Source organism: Wyeomyia smithii, chromosome 2 (assembly GCF_029784165.1).
Source record: "Wyeomyia smithii strain HCP4-BCI-WySm-NY-G18 chromosome 2, ASM2978416v1, whole genome shotgun sequence".
Classification (NCBI taxonomy): Eukaryota; Metazoa; Arthropoda; class Insecta; order Diptera; family Culicidae; genus Wyeomyia; species Wyeomyia smithii.
In genome coordinates this window covers 77,196,688-77,209,015 of record NC_073695.1, presented here as the reverse complement: position 1 = coordinate 77,209,015, position 12,328 = coordinate 77,196,688, and the positions used below count along the sequence as shown (strand labels likewise).

At 40.6% G+C, this 12,328-nt stretch overlaps 1 protein-coding gene across 12 annotated transcripts in view; it reads right to left on the bottom strand.

Moving 5' to 3' along the window:
- The window catches only part of LOC129725096 (potassium voltage-gated channel subfamily KQT member 1-like), a 612,086-nt gene that overhangs the window by 241,725 nt on the left and 358,033 nt on the right, over positions 1–12,328 (bottom strand). The window lies entirely within an intron of this gene.

Sequence of the window (12,328 nt, the reverse complement as noted above, 5' to 3'; positions counted from 1 at the left end):
AATTTTTCAATCTTTTCATGGGTCAAGATCGAAAATCGGTCAAGAACTTAAACAGTATGAAGCATTTCATTTTTGTGGGTACCCGGGTACCCTGCCGAGTACTTACGTGTGTTAAAATTGCCGAGTACATAACGGCTAAAAAAACATTCGGTGGAGGCGCATTGCTCTTCACACTCGAAATCAATCAGATTAACAACAAAACTAAAACCTAATGTCAGAAAATGTTGTGACAAAAGACGTGATAATTACTGGTTGAATATTTTGAAAATTTTAAAGTTATTCAAATTCATGCACTCTACTAAGCTTCAGAAGTAAACGAGAGTGCGTTGTGTTTTGCAACGTTTGAGCTAACCAGGTTGAAGAAACGTAGCCAATGATAGATTACCCTCATCAATTATCACCGGTGGATATTCTGGCAACAAGGGAAGCGAGCTGACGGACAAGTCGGCCGTGGCACTGACTTAACAACATTATGTGTGTGAGAGCAGTCTATCAAGTTTGTTCTTGGGGTGCAGACACTGTTCAGATGTTATATATTTAAAGCATCAATTTGAACGACGTTAAGCAGACTTCGGCAAGATTTCACAATCACTTCTGGGATGGTAAATTAATTCAAAATGCATATATGTAAAATGCTCAACCGCGAGAAAATTGACAAACTTGCTGTTTTCATGAATGTATTAGAGTTTTACTGAGAATTAAAACAACATCGACTCGATGTTAAACAGTTTCAGTTCGAAACATCATTCCCTTTTGGGCACTTTAGCGCACGTTACACGCGTGGTGAATGCCAGATAAAATAAAATACACGCCAAGCATGCGAGATTAATTCGCTACATTTGCAAAAAATGCCCTATAATTCCTTTCAACATTGTGCAATTTTTAATGCTTAACCAAAGTGAGAATTCTACCAACAGCAAACTTTGCTTCATCATCATCATCAGTAGCAGCTGAACAGTGGAAACATCGGGAACGGCGAATGTTCTCCGATGATGCAGCAGACTGCAGAGTACTGCACTAACTTCAACCGAATATAGTAGAGTAGGAAGAGCAGGTGGGAGCGCGGTCGGATTATTATCTGTACTACGAAGCATTGTACATTTTTCGCTTATAACACTTCTGCGTGCCTGAATGCACTATTTAATTGAAATTTCAACATAATTTGCCATAAGCTTGTTACGTTGCATTAGCACTGGTAACAGCGAATAATGAATGTTCTGTTCGTCCGTCAACTGCCACGTTCATCGCATTAGTGGAGAGATTTCTTCTCTTTATTCGGCTGTCAATAAAGCTTTCGTAAAGACCGTTTCCATCCATTAGGGAGCATTCTCCTGTCATGCCAATACCTCGTTTCATTGTTCGGCGAATGCTGAACTATTTAATTTCCAACTTTCCATTGTTGCAACTGTGCGGATTTTTCTTCCCAGTGCAAACATTGACCGGCGTACCAGAGCGATACAAACGTTTGGCCAAGTTCCAAGTGCATGTGGTAATCGATTTTCACTTACATAGCTAGCGCAGCCTGTCAGAGAGAAATCTCCGGAAACTCTGTCGGAAAAGTAGTCGAAAAAAATTATATATTCCCTATTCGGAAATGTTCCAGAGTCGTTACAACTTTCCTTTTCCGGTCAGTTACGGCGTGGTTTATTTCCAACCTGTGCAGCAAATGCATTGATCCACGATGCACCAGAGTGGTACGACGGTTTAGTTCGAAAAAAGCTACTCATATTAAATATAATGCTTGAACACAGTTACAATACTGCATGAATTTCAACAAGCACCAGATTCAATGTTAGTCATAAAATTTTATAGAGATTATATATAGCACAACCCTGGTGGAATCATCGTCCGTCTGGGTTATTTTACGAATTTAGCAGCTCTCGCCAGAAAACCGCCGCCCGCAGAAGCTTATCGTCCGAACAAAGCATACTGCTCAACAATTATGTTAAAAAAGCAATATATTTTCGGCAAAAGAGCCATTCACACACAAAAATTTTCAATTTGCCACGAAATAAACTTTGGCTAGCAGCCTTCATATGTATAGAATCTGTTCGAAATCCTTGCCGATCGAGTGCAACGAGTGGCCATTGTTCCATTAAAATGCTAATGTGTTTCTTCTCTAATAAATTTTTACTGCCTCCTAATTTGCCACAGCAATTCTACGCAAAATTGTATTCCAACTGCTATTCGGCCTGCTCACATTACTTCAAATTGGTCGAATACCATGTCTTTTCTTTCGTTTTTCTTTGTTTTCCGTTAGTGTTTAATTCGATGCTCGCAGTGAAGGTCTCCGAAGACAACTGACTGGCCAAACGGATGCTCATTGGTTGCGTTCCAGTATCCGTAGAATAATTTATGACAACTCCTGACTTTTTTCCGCCTCTGTTTCTTTGCTGCTTTTTTCTCTCCTCGAATCAACTTTGACAAATGGTGTCGGATTGCCGATTTCACTCTCGTTTTCGTACCAGCATGACCAGAAGGGAATTTATGACACCGTTATCAGCGGCAAAACGAGAATCTTCAACCCGTTTCGCAACGTTAAGTTACCCCCTAGGGGAGGTGCTTCTGCACTTAGCCCGAAAGCAAATCTCCTATCCGGTACCGGCCTTCAAGTGTCGGAGAAAGAAATCGCACAGAGCAGATTGGCACCGGAAGGGCCCAACTGTTATGAAGGCTCCTGTTTCGTGTTTTTTTTTCTCCGGCTTTCTTCCAGTGTTGTTCTTTATGTACCACAATTGAGAAGAACCTGAATTATGAAACGCGTTGGTAGTCTGCTCCCCGCCAAAGGCTTCCGGTTTCCGGTCGAAATGTTTCCTAAACAGACAAGTCGGGTTACTACAATCAACAATCAGGTGAGGTCTGCAACAATATTACCTACGGGGTTCCAAACCAATCGTTTGTAGCACAGAAAAGTTTTTAACGCAGAACAGAACTGAATAATTCATTTTGGGTGATTTAGTAAGTCTACGTAACAGGTGAAATATTCTGTTAGCAAACAGTCAACTTATTAGCGAGAGATTCACTGGCATCCCACAACAACGAAAAATAAAAGGCACATTGGTGCAAAATGGTTTACATCGCTTCTTAAGTTGAAACTATAATGGAACTTTTGCTTGTAACAGCTAAAATATAATCTAGATAAAAAAGTTTCACTTTAAAAAAAAAACAGTAAAAAAATCCATACATTGTCATAACGAAAACTAAAAAAAAAGGTTTTATAGGGAACCATCGTTTCACAGCCAAGCAATCTATTCAATAGCTTTAACCCAAATAAAACTTCTGCAAGCATGGCTTGGTGTTGTGCATGCTTATGCTCTCAGTTTGCCCAGCAGAACTGTTATAACCATTTTGCTCCGCTTTCTTCTTTAGACTTTTCCAAAAATAATTGAAAGTCATTCTAATTGAACTTTCTAGGCAAATGAGCTACATAAAACAGAATATTTGTTTGTGCCTATTTACATTATTTGATGTTGTTTATACTGATCTGAAAGCTGCTTTTGATCGTATCGACCATCATATTCTGCTAAAGAAAATACCTCGATTAGAAGCTTCATAACGTTTCGTCACGAGGTTAAAATCATTTTTGTGTGATAGAACGTTGCATGTTAAGTCTTTACGAAAAAATCTGGTGTGCCGCAGGGCAGTAATCTTGGACCGCTACTTTTCATAATTTATTTTAACGACGCTGCTAGTGCCTTAGGAATAGGCTGCATACTTGTTGCGCCGAAGATTTTAAAATTTATTTGACGATTCGTAATATCGAAGATTACAGTCGCTAATTGACTGCTTTGTGACGTGATGTAAACAAAATGCCTTGATACTAAGCACAGCAAAATGTGAAGTGGTCACATTTCACCGGGATCAATCACCGATATTTTTACGTACGCCATTGACGGGCAGCAGCTGAAAAGAGTCGATCACGTGAACAATCTTGGCGTTATCTTGGACCAAAGACTGATTTTTGAGAGTTACTGTACGGCGATAGTTTCTAAAGTCACTAGACAACTCGGTTTTATCGCAAAAATTGAACGTGATTTTAAGGGCCACCATTGTTTGGAAGCGTTATATTACTCGTTAGAACGTTTCACACTAGAAAATGCATGCGTGGTTTGGACTCCGTATCAGCTATCTTGGAATTTGAGATCGGAGCGTGTGCAGAGAAAATTTATCCGTTTGGCCTTACGAGATTTACCCTGGTGTGATCCGGTTAATCTCCCTCCTTGCCCGGATCACTGTCGTTTGCTTGGACTTGATACGCTTGATGGTCGTCGCAAGGTATAGTAGGAATTATTCGTTGCTAAAATTTTAAATGGTGAAATAGATTCTCCGAAATTGCTGTCTACAAATAATTTCTGAGCTTCACAACGTATGCTGAAGCCAACTTCAATGCTACAAAATCCGTTCCACCCTACGAACTACGGTTACTTCGAGCCTGCTGCGTTACATGATCAAAGCTTCCACAAGTGTTGAACAAGTTTTCAACTTCGGTGAACCAGCGCACATATTCAAACAGAAAATTGCGAGGGTTAGTTTTTTTTTAGCTTTCAATTTATTAAGACAACTATCAGATGATGTAAATTATTAAATAAATAAATCAATAAATAAAACAATTTCTAACTGTTCTTAATATTAACATGGTTAAGTTTTTCTTGTAGATAAAGTTGTTTGAATAGGGGAGTTTCTGGCAGCACGGCCATTGGTAGGCGCGTTAAAAATTACTCCGTAATATTTTCGTGTAATTCGAGTGTATTCTGCTGGATTTATGGAAATAGAGTCTGCAGTTTAAATTGACATTACAGTTCAAGTTTGTATTGTGTGAAGTTGGCATGAAAAAAGAACGATATCATGTGAAAATCGACCGGCAAAATGTGTTTTATTTTTCTGTTTTTTTGTAAGCCAACATCCAACGAAGAAAAAAATGTCAAAGTGTTACGTCATACAGTGGCAAGTGCTATAGTAGATATTGAACGAAGGCGAGAGGAACAGGGTCGAAGAACCTATATAAAGCTGAGTATTCTGCTTTTATTCGTTCAATTATTGTTTCATATAACTAGCGCCAGTTAGAATAAATTGTTTCAATAAGAAAGCGCTAGAAAGATAATTCTAATTGGAAAATTTTGCTGTAACGCATTGTCTGTCTGTAGGGATGTGCAAGTTGTTACGTGTTAATCGATATATCTTCTATATATACACAGAAAAAAAAATATTTTAATTTTAAAAGTTAAATAAATCTACAAGCAGTAAGTGTTATGTTTAGTTTTTGCGTTTCATGCGTCTCGTGGAGCAGTGCACTGACGTCGGCAGGGATACTTTAAACACCCTGCCTGCGTTGTCAATTAGCCGTTTTGAAAATAATTGATCTATTTATTTGTTTATTTTCTTGGTAGATGTCAATCTGGGTGCATTGCTTACAATATGTCGAGATTTATTTTAGCGTGGTTTTGTGGAGTCGTTTCATTTGCTAAAGCTCTGCTTGAATAATCAGAATTGCCCCAATAGGTGAGAGCCTTAAACGCTGGCTCCCACAACACGGAACTGGTAGCATTAGAATATAATTCATAAACTTATCGCGGCCTGACCGAACGGTTACAAACATTTGGCCCAGTTTTATTCCCTTGTTTGATGATTTTTCTAGCTTTTGACAAATAATGAAACACATAGACAATTTTTATTAATTATGTGAAAATCTTGTTGGTTTAGCAACTAAATTTTGATTGCGATTGCTTTGGCATTTTATCAATCAACTTAGAATTCAGTCTTGTTCGATAAGCATATTGCATTTTTTTAAATTTTTGAGCTATGAGTGCATGAAACTTTGCCAGTTTTTATACTCAGTAGGTATCTTAACTTAAATACAAAACAAAAGATTATCGGGGCGAAGCACCGTGTCCTCTTGCGTATGCGTCGGTGAGAGGGAATAAAGCGGTCCTACATAATGCTCCGGTGTAAACGTGTCTTCGGCCTTGGTGAGCTTTGCTCATCTAAGGATTATCGGTGTATTGTGATTTCCGGGATGTACCAAATCATTATTTCGGAGACTGTACGCCCGTCGGTTCTTTTTTAGCACGTTACGATTCAGAATAGGTTTCGTTCGTTCGATAAATATCGTAATTATTCACGACAAAGACAAACCCTGCATGGATGCCAAATCTATTCCTGTTTTGCCGGTTCCCTTTTTTTTATAATAAAGCGGGTGTTTTGGCTTTTTCGTCATACCAGTGGTCGGCACGCTCTTATTTGTTTTCGGAGAAGGCAGTTCAGTTTCGTGTGCGGTATTTTGACTGCGCTTAGTGTGACTATCTCAATACAGCGCTCTATCGGTTATTTGAGCTGGGACCAGTAGTTTGCGTAGTTTGCGTTCGGCGTGCGGTTGTTGCGTTTTACGAAATCCATTCGTTTTTAGGTAAATTTGAATTAAGTTCACGGCATTAAACGCAAAGTTTGGTGTGATACAGACTGTTAACGATTAATAGGTTGCCGAAGATAACTAGATCGTGGCGCGGTTCTATTTATATCGTCTCCTGGTGGCTGGCTGCCCAGAGACCGAGAAGTAACCATATCGTGCGCGAATTTGTGTAGAGAAGATCGCACCATCAACCTCGATGGATCCAGATCAATTCCTTTCCACTAACACTAATTCCTTCCTTTGATACTTGTGGATGATGCAGAGGATTCCTCGGTCTCTAGTAGCAACAAGTATTAAACTAACACTCCCGATATCCCTTCCTCTATTGATCTGCATTGGGCGTGGCCAGCTTCGTTATTGACCAGTGAAAAGAAAGATCACCAGAATTTGTACACTGAGAATGGCTTGCTACTCCTAGGCACCATTTTGACGGTTCTTTGTGCAATTTCAGCTGATTCTGGTCAATCGCGGGCAACACACGGGCGATCAAATATGCTATGCTATGCTATGCTATGCTAAAGTTGTTTGAATAGGATCAGGGTTGAGATGTTCGTTGCAAAATTGGACAATGCGTAGATTGCATTGATTATTACAATCGTTCTGTCTAAATGAAGAGTTTCACTTTCTTTTAAGTTCGTTTAGTGTATAGTGACATTCGATTTAGCATTCACTATGAAAATATGGTTCGATAATTGCATTGTGTAATTTTAAAGGTTTTAATACGCTTTAGATCGAGCCCAAAAACTATAAGAAAAATGTGTAACTGATTAATGTCACTAAGGTAAAATGAATATTGACCACAGGTCGACCAAAGCGAAAAAAATTGCCCTGGAGCTTAAACTGGACAAAAATGGAATATTATTGGCTTATAATCGTTCCTGTGAATTTGAGTGCCCCTAGCCGTCAACTCTTCAGCGACATCAATGAAGTTTTCTCGTAAGCAATTGAAAAAACGATGAACCCGAGGCGGCCAGAAGCACCAATATTCACAGGAAAGCTATAATCTTTCATTATTTTCTGCTTAAGCAAACGTTTTTTCGTTTTTTTTTTCGATCCAATCTCTTTGATCTCAATTGTTTCCCAATGGTTAAATTTTTCGATTAAGAGTTATAGGTTTATCTCTCTTTTTTTTCTTTTTTTTTGTTGTTTTTATAAATATATTTTTCTATTTTATAGTGAGATGAGATTGAAAATAATTTTATTTCAATTTTCTCCTGATAATGCAATGAACAAATATGAAAAAGATATAAAAAACATACTGGGTGTACAGTAAGATCGAATACACTTCAAAAGATTGTTAAAAAAGAAAATATAAGATATTATTTTCTGAGTCAATTTTTATTGAATCTATACGACATATTATTTAGGAGCCCTTTGTGCTGAATGACGAGTTTGAGAAATCATGGAAATGAGCTTTTTTAACTGGTCCATAGAGTACACTTTATGTTTCGGGGAGTTGGGAGGCCACAATGTTTAATTGAGAAAATTAGATAAATTCTCCTGATACCATGCTTAGGAGATATCCACCGTGTGAGCCGTCTTGTTAAACACGTAATGATCCTTCCTTTTTTCAGGTAGAGGAAAAATTTGCTGCCAAACATCTGAGAGACCAAACTCAGGAATTGTTGGGTTTGACTCACTAAAAACCCTCTAGTCTCCTGCCCATACGCCCCGGGACGACCGCTAGGTATCGCTTCGAGGAGCGGTTTTTATACTTTGTGTAACCTACTGGCTCTATCAAGTCTCCTAGCTAATTAGCTAATTTACCTGGAGACAGGCAGTTAGCTAATACTCGCATGTCGGTGGTTAACCTGTCGCCTGCTTTGCAACTCTAGGATTATTTGAGAGGCCTGTTCACACATCCTCTGAACTAGGTTGGAAGGGACCCCGCATACCCTACCCTGTGTCGATAGTGCCTGAAGCAGCCATGATCTAACAGGATCTGTGTCAGGTGGAAGTCAACTTCTTCATGACCTCCCGACCTATCCGAATACGTGTGAAATGAGTCGGTGCGTCAATCTACCCTTCGCGGAGTTGGACCATTTTTGCTGCCATCTGATCATCGAGAAAGATCTTCTTGTTTCTTGACGCCCCTTTGAGTCACTGGACCAAGCATTCTACGTCCTCCCTAATGGCTGTGCTGGTAGACATTATGCCGGACAGAGCGTAGATTGCGTCGTACGACACTATGTGAAACGCACTCGCAACCCTCAGCCACATGAGCCTGTAGGTATTTTCCAGTTTACCACGATAACTGTTAATATCTAGTGCTTTGGACCACACTGGACCCCATACCTAAGTATGGAAGCAACCACACTGGCAAAAAGTTTACGCCTGCTGTCATTCACCACTGAGCTACTCGACATCATTCGAGGTAGTGTTGCAATAGCCGTTAGCAGGTATAGTTGACGTGACTCTTAAATGTGAGCTTATCGTCAACCATAACTCCCAAGAGCTTCAAAGATCGCTTTGAGGCAATGATGCAGTCTCCGACTCTGATCTTACTCCACTTTCCTGGAGTGCATCCAGTCTTCGTCCTTGCATATACAGTGCGCAGCCGTCGACTCGACCTCCTCGATCGACTCGCCGTAGACCTCTAGCGTTATATCGTCCGCTAAGCCGACGATCACAACTTCTACAGGAAACTTAAGTTTCAACACCCCGCCGTACATGACATTCCAATTCCAACACCGATCCCAGGATAGAACCTTGCGGAGCTCCTGTGTTAATTGGGACGCACTTTTGACCCTCCTCCGTGTTGTAAACAAGTACTCGATTCTGGAAGTAATTTTCCAGAATCATGTACAGCGACACCGGTACATGGATGCTCCTGAGCGCAAGTGCTATGGTGTCCCAACTAGCGCTCTTGAACGCTATCTTCACGTCAAGCGTGACGATTGCGCAATAGCGTATGTCCGTATATCTTGCGCTGGAGTGCTACCTACGCCGTCTTGGTGACGGATAGGATAACATCCAACGTGGTCTTGCCCTTCCGGAAACCGAACTGGTTACTTGCTAGACCGTTTACACCCTCCACCAGTCTGTTGAGGATAATCCTCTCAAACACCTTGCCCGCAGTGTCCAGCAGGCAGATAGGCCTGTATGCCGATGGGTCTCCGATGGATCCCCGCTGGTTTTCCAGCCTTTGGCAGTGAGACCGATCTCTGCTGTTTCCACCTTTCCGGGAAGAGGCAGTCATCCAGGCACATCTGCATGACTGCCCGAAACAGCCCGGAGGCCGTTATAATCGCCAGCCTGATTGACAGGTTAGGGATTGTATCCGGTCCCGGTACCTTGCTCACTTTTGGGAAGCTGGCGATCTAGATGAGTTCCTCATTCGTAACCCTAACCTCTCCCTCGATCTCGACGGCTGTCGTCGCTCACGGATTGAATGTTCGGCAGGTTGACCGATCATCCCTGGTCTGTGTCTGAGATACTGGAACGTCGGACGTCAGACTCGACTGTCGGAGACCAAGGACTGGGCTCGTGGCGTTGAATGAGGCCCCCGATAATACGCTCCAGCATCGCTGGTGATCACTCTGTAGGCGCCAGCGTGCCTTTGGTTTTGGCCATTATGATGTTGTAAGCACGGGTTGGCACTCGCGCATAGCTTATCGAGAGCAAGCCCTCTTGCTTGCCTTCAACGCACTCTTTAGCATCAACCGAATGCTGCGCGGCGCTCTGTTCTGTTCTTTTTCTCGCGTACGCTACATTCTTGTCTTGCACGGAGGCACTGTGAAGGTCAGCTATCGCGTCAGTCCACCAGTAAACCGGAGGCTTTCCGTTCCTAGGCAGGCGAGTTCTAGGCATGGTGGCGTCGCAACTGTCCCCCTCACGCTCTTGCCTCATTGCCTCTTCGAATACCTCAGCATCGGAATGCGATGTCTCTCACCCGTGGACGGTCGCATGTTGGCTCTATCCGTCGCTTGCCGCCTCTCTTTGTTGTCTACACTATAGCAAACCGACTGATGGTCGCTATTAGTGTAGCCTTCGTATACCCTCCAATTTTTGATAAGTCCTGGGCTGGAAACGTCATGTCGATGATCAACTCGGCACCATTTCTGCTGTATGTACATTTGTTCCCAACGTTGACAAGATCTAGGTTGAGTTTCGCCAAAGCCTCCAACAAGTTCTGACCCCTCTGGTTCGTGAAGCCACTTCTCAACTCAACAGAAGTTGAAACAACCTTCTGAATCGGGAACGTGATCGTCGCACAGTGTGTCCAAATCGAGAAACAAACGGCAAAACTATTTTTCCAAGTCCTATGTCATCCTTATCTTCTACTAGAAAGTTGCTTCGTTTACTGCTGTCCTTCATATGCTTTAATGGAATTAGTTACAAATTTCACCATATAGACGCCATTTATAACTTTTGAACGTGACTTGCTAGACGAATAGTTTCTCCTGTAAAGTTGTTTTAAATTTTATTACAAAACTGTTTACTGAATATTTCAAACCTCTAGAAATTGAGATTTCAGATCTACAAGACGTTTTCTAAAAAGGCTTTTTAAAAGCAGTTTCTCATTCGTACGTCCAACTCTAAGGCCATAAAAATGATAAATATGAAGCCATCCGATAGAGTACCTTTCTGACTAACAAAAAAAAACACAAAACTACACTGGAATATTTGTAGTTTCCAATATTTGGCCAACTGAAGTTACCGATATTTACATACATTTATGCGCTCTTTATAGCACAGGCCTTTACACTTTATTATAAGTAAAATCAGATTTCCAGAAAAAAGTTACACACAGTTGAATGAATACCTCTCCAGGTAGTTATAATGGCCGATTCTTGGCAGATAAGAGGCTCGATAAATAAAAGCAGTTGACAAAGGTTTAAATATAAAAATCCGTTACTTATCACGGTGACAAAAGTAACTTCTTCCTTTCCGTTATAGTCGTTAGAGATGCAGAGGTAAACTAGGTCTCTGACAACTACGATTGTAAAACTTCTTTCTTTCCTTCCCTAACCGATCGTAAGGCCGTAGCCGGCATCGTAATCGATCTTTACCAAGCGGAAGCCACTAAATTATTGTACATTAAAGATGGTTAATTATTTCCAAATAGCTATCTACATGTGGTTCTTTGTGCAACTTTACTAGCTAAGATCGATCACGGAGGAACAACAACGTAATGTGCGGTTGTTTAAGTTCGAGCTCAAATCAAAGACAGCAAATATTTTTAACCAATAATTGGAACCTATTTGTTGACATTACACGTGCAAACAAATATTGGCCATCATTTCAAGCAAATATTCGCTTCATGTAATGTTCGCTTTGGGCGTGGAACACAACAATAAGTATGGTGGGTGGTACAACAACAAAAACAAGAATTACACTGCCAAAATCTGCAACTGAGTCAAACGTAGTTGATACAGCTGCATATTTTCTTTTCTATTGAATAAATTAAAAGAGTTGAAAACTTGCTTTCATGGCCTAATAGCTGTATGCCGGTGTTTACTATCGTAACTACGCTTCAAAGTATCGTAACTACTCCGCTTCTGAAAGCTTCTACAGAGCCAGTTTCCTAAATTTCGGTTTGTTATATAAGACAAAAGGTAGAATCCTAAGCTTCGATTGTCACACCAGCCACTGGGGCAACTTGATAATATGTTGTTTTACAACATCTTTTTGAGGGAGGATCTCTCGTTAGTGCACTGACTGATCATTGTAAGCTCAATTTTCTAATGGCTACTCATTAACGAACAGCATTAAACATTCAATTGATGTTTTTTAATCTAAAAAGGCTTTTTTATTTTACAAGTAATTTTCCTATGTTAATACAATTACGAACACATGTCCTCAAACTCCCAACAATCATTGTTTTGGTTCTGGTTCAAAGTACGAAAAAGTCTCTATCAAAAGTTCACGGATTTCTGATTCCTATCTTTCCTTTCCCATTCGAAAAATGCCGAGAAAGTG